At 40.2% G+C, this 5,120-nt stretch overlaps 1 protein-coding gene across 2 annotated transcripts in view; it reads right to left on the bottom strand.

Moving 5' to 3' along the window:
• The window catches only part of grid1b (glutamate receptor, ionotropic, delta 1b), a 473,055-nt gene that overhangs the window by 24,724 nt on the left and 443,211 nt on the right, over positions 1–5,120 (bottom strand). The window lies entirely within an intron of this gene.

The following is a 5,120-nucleotide window of genomic DNA, read 5'->3' as shown; positions in this document are numbered from 1 at the left end:
TGTATAATTATACATTAACAATGAATGCAGAGTGAATAATTTTATGCATAATAATGTTTTTTCACTTAAAAAAGTCCAGTTTTAATAATAATAATAATAATCATAATAATAAACTAGTCAAAGGATGTTTACCATAATAATTTCATTCCTGCCTGTCATTGATAGTACCCCTAGCCTAAACAAGGAGCGAGGATGTAAATAATAATTCATTGTGTTATTTTGTACTTTTAATTAATAGAACCACAAAGCAAACCCCAAAAGCTAATTAAAAAGTAAAAAGACAGACACAGAATATTCAAGACCACACAAACTCAAATTCAACTGAATCCATCACCGAAAAAACAAACAAGAAAAGGTCAAAAAATGTCACATTGATTAAATCAGATATTTGCTTTACTTTATAAAACTTTTTAATTAATTTCTTCATGTGCTGAAATGAGCTCAAAAGCAACATAAAAAAAACCCAAATGACAGCTTGCAAATACAGATAGGAACAAAGACCTTAATTTTCAGAGACGCATCTTGTGGTCTGATCAACCTAAATTGACAATTTCTCCATTTGGAAGGAAAAGAGAGAAATGTTCATGCATGAGAAGATCCTCCTTCATGCAAGTACTTTGCTGCAGGAGAGACAGGAAGGCAGCATTTTTTAAGACTTCAGCCAGGAAGTTTAGACTTTGGAACAAACGGGACTTCCAAACATATAGTGACACCCAAGCACACCCCCACGTTAGCTAAAAGTGGCTTACGGACAACAAAGTAAATGTTTTGGAGAGGCCAAAAGAAATCCCTGATCTCGGTCCGACAGGAAACATGTGGGCAGAGCTGAGGCGATGTGCGAGAGCAAGGAGAGTAACCAACCTGACCAAAAAGCTCTGTCAGACCAAGTATCCGGCAAACGTTTGAGATACACCTTTGGACCCAAAATGCTTGAGACAATTCAAACTTTTGACTTCAAAGCAGGAAAAGAGAGAAATCTTAATCTTCTGGCATTCATCAAATGATGATAGTAATTCTATCTGACCTGAAACGGGAAATGTTGAGTCAATGAGTCTCAGAGGTTTTATTAAAAAAAAAAAAAAAATGGTGTAATGGCCTTTATGTGCTTCCTTAATTCCAGTCCCGTCTTGGTCCCCAACCTGTTTCCTACATGACTAATGATGCACCTAATTTTGCTTGAGTAACAACCATTTCTGAGGAACAGTAGACATCTTGTTTCATCTTCCGTTACGCGACCAAAGAGGAGGACGGCACTCGGCTCTGACCGATCATAAATCCTCCAGTCTGGGAGATAAAGTATCCTCCAGGCATTTTTCATCTGGGCGAAAGGCGCAACGGCTGTCAGTCAAAGAGGAGACGTCTCCCCTCTGCTGGAGTCTGCAGGCGATGAGTCTGCACCGTGCGCACTTCTCCCGTCTTGAGTGCTCACTGTTTCGCTCTGCGGGGCCGCGCCGCGCACTCCGACTCCTCATCCTTAACACAGTGACGGGGATTCGCTGATGAAAATGTCAGCTTGAATTTGATACTGGGAGGAGAGGAGGCAGAAAAGGGGATCGGGCCGTGCGTCACGGAACAGGTAGCAGATGGAAAATGAGAGATAACATTCGCTACACACGCGGCGGATGAATGATGATGCACCTGAGCTGCGAAGGTTTTGTCAGAAATCTGCTCGAGCATTCAAGCTTGGGAAAGATGTTTTTTTTTTCTTCCTCTGCAGAAACATTTGAGTTTTAAATCAGTCTCTCCCTCAGGTCTCAGAGGATCACAAAGTCCTTTACAGCTTCAGCTATTTGAAAAAAGAAAAGAAATGAGAGTCGTCCTTCGCCTGTGGAAACACAGTCCGTTAGATGAGACAAAAGTCTGCTGTGTCGTGACTTCCCTCCGAAGCTCGATCCGGAGTTCATTATCGCTTTAGCACTGATGTGCTTGCTCTTCATAGTCAGCGGATTTAATTTTTAACAGTCCAATATGCTGCAGATTTCTTCCAGGATTGTCCCGTTTTCTTCCCATCAACTGACCAGATTCCCTTCATGTTTCAACAAGTGGACGGTTTGTTTCTTCCTGTTGCCCTGCTTCCCAAAAAGGCAACGTCTGTCGAGTGCCCGATTAGCGGTTGTCCTATCAACAGGTTGTCCAACCTGCAGCTCCTCCAGAGTTACCATGGCATGGTGACAATATTCCCTCTGTTGCTGGTAAATTCATTGTGGTGCCGACACTTCATGTCTGGTTTAGATTATTTTACACAGCCGTGAAATAACTGCTGATCAGCTACTGACGTCAGTGTTAGTAGTGCTAATGGTGATGAGAGATGAAGCAGTTCTGCAGATTACAGCAGGAAATAACCTGGTTAATAAAAAAATAAATTAAAAATCTGATTTTGGTTTCTGCTTTTTACTTACTAGGGCCAAATTAGTTCTGTGATGTTTTGCTGCTACCTTGTAGAATCAAAGCATCACCAAAAGGACACATTTAATAAAAAAAGAAGAAAAAAAAAACAGGAAATATGTATGGGTGGACTCAGAAAAGCTTTGATCAGCTGACCTATGCAGGGCGCAAAAATGGCCAGATTATCTTTGGAAGGGCTGTTTCAGTCCAAATAAATAACTTACATTGGAAGCAACCAGCCAAGTGACAAACTGCTGATTTATATCTGAGGAAGCGTGATCTGCAGTGGCTTTTAGTCAGATTAAGCTGAGAAAGTTTGCACATGTGCAGAAGAGGAGACGCTGGATATGCCATACGAAGGATGTTGCACAGAGTGAGGAGGAACAGAGGAAAGGCAAAGATGAACCAGATGATCTGCTGTGGCGCCCCCTACAGGGAGAAGCTCAAGGAAGATGACGAATAAGATGCATCTCTTAGGATTTTTATGCATCTCTACACTGGACCAACAAAAACAAATTAATGCAGCAGTTCCTATGTCTGTGTCGGGAATTAATACATAAGAGAAGAAAAGCTCAACATCTTCTAATGTGTCTCTGAAACAGGTATTTAACTTCTTTTACAGTCATGTTAGATTACCTGTTTCTTGAGTCTTATCAAGAAAGAACACTTATAAAAAGTGGAGTGATTTAAATACAATAGAAATAAATACAAAAGCATGTTTAAGAGGGATTTTTGTCTAAAAAGAAAACATGCACTTTAGTCATTACTAGTCCTTGAATTAAAAGGGATGTAAAAACCCTCGACTCTCTCTATGATTTACAGTTTCACACTTGTTTCTGATGCAGGAGTTGCTCCGACGCGTCCCGAGTTCAAGTTAAAACGCTCCCCAGAGGGCGTCTTTACTTCACGACTGCCTGCACAACAGAGGACGTGAAAACCTTCCAGACTTGGAAAGACTTCAGACTTCCCAGATCAATGATTCTCTTTCAGCACCTGCAGCAGCAGAAGAGACCAGACTTCAGATCAGCTAATCACTACTCTGAGCCAAGCTGGGCAGTTTGGTCATGAATATCGAGCGGCGTTTAGCTGCTCCTGACCCTGCGGTTCGGAGCCATGAGGCGTGTTTGTTTCTCGGCCCGGACTGTAAATACGGCTGCAGAACCGACGACGCTGGAATCAGAAGATAAGCAGCGCTGTGATGTTCGACCGCCGGGGGCTTTATCAGAAGGCGACGAGAAGAAAATAAAACGCTGCATTTGATGTGGCACCAGGCCGGCGTGCAGACACTTGAGGACACTTGACATGGTTGAAGACGCAGGAGTGAGACGGAGTTTCTGAGGCAAAACGTGGTCCAGGTTTATTATCCAACCAGGAAAAAGAAGTTTTTGTAAAAGATCTCAAGTATGTAATTTTTTATTTATTTATTTTTAAAGATTTACATGAAGACATGGAGAGTTATTGTCTGATAATATAAAAAAAAATATGCATTTACTTTTTATAAATTTTACAATATTGACGCAGCAAAAAAAAAAAATCTATGACATTCATTGTTGACTTAATGAAATACAACTACTTAGGTCCAGATAATTACTTTAAAACTAAATAACATAAATAAATAAAGTTTTGATGAAGTGAACTATTGCTACTGTTAAACTTATGTGGCTATACAAATGTCTTGTATTATAAGTACAGTATTTCTTTGAGAAGCTGTGAGTCTTTTTACACAAATTACTTAAAAATCTGCTTTCAACTCTACATAGCATGAAATCTCATTTAACATGTTGCAGTGTAGCATTTGCTGGAATAATCATTTTTTTAATTAAACAAACTACTAAACCTTTCTTAATGCAAAGTACAAAATCACATTGTTGGGTAAACACATTCGAGTTTGTTTTTTCAGTAGAAGACCTCTGGTCAGTCTGTCTTGTGTAGGACAAACATTTAGAGCTCTACGAACTGGAAACTTTGGAAAAAATTAGAAGCTCTGTTCTGATTAATGGACTGATTACTGGAGCATCTCTGTTCTATCGCAGCCTTCATCTTTTCCTGCTTTACTTCACAAAACAGCGGCGTTGACCCCACGCTGCGGTCAGAGACAGAATGCTTTCAATACAGCACAGATCCTAATTAGTTTGGCTTCTGGAACATTCAATTACCATCCAACTGAGCACATTGAGTCAGCGAGGTTCAGCCAGTGCACTGCGATGATGAAGGTCGTCAAACTCCATTCATTTGTACATTCAGCTAGTTTTCATCAAGGCAGCCGCAGCAAACCTGAAGTTTTACCTTGCGAAAGACGTTTTAGGTTCGCCGGTGGAAAAGATTTCCTAACGAAGCGGCTGTTTTGGCACCGCTTTCTAACTTCGCGTGTTCTGGTAACGGTGCGGATCGTTTTCGTTTTAAATTACCGTGAAGAGAGAGAAACTATGAGAACTGAACAAAACAATTTTTTATTTATTTTTTTGTAACAGTTCCATTTCAGCTTGAGAACAACCTCTCAGTGCATTTCATGCTTCAAGATGTCTCTTTCTGAAGAGAGTAACACAGAGTCCCGTTGGCAGAAGTGCAAAACCTCTAACTGTGGCACATGAGTGCTTCTGCTCCGTTTTTTTTATGTATCCAATAACACCATTAAGGCTAAAATAAATAGCCAATGCTGCAAATATTTACTCTCCACAACATTGATTTATTTGCTAAATAAAGCCTTTAAAACTTCAAAAGTATTATGATTGCTC

The sequence above is a fragment of the Poecilia formosa genome, unplaced genomic scaffold, assembly GCF_000485575.1.
Source record: "Poecilia formosa unplaced genomic scaffold, Poecilia_formosa-5.1.2 Scaffold173, whole genome shotgun sequence".
Classification (NCBI taxonomy): domain Eukaryota; kingdom Metazoa; phylum Chordata; class Actinopteri; order Cyprinodontiformes; family Poeciliidae; genus Poecilia; species Poecilia formosa.
The sequence above is the reverse complement of the archived record's forward strand: the minus strand, read 5'-3'. Positions and strand labels throughout refer to the sequence as shown.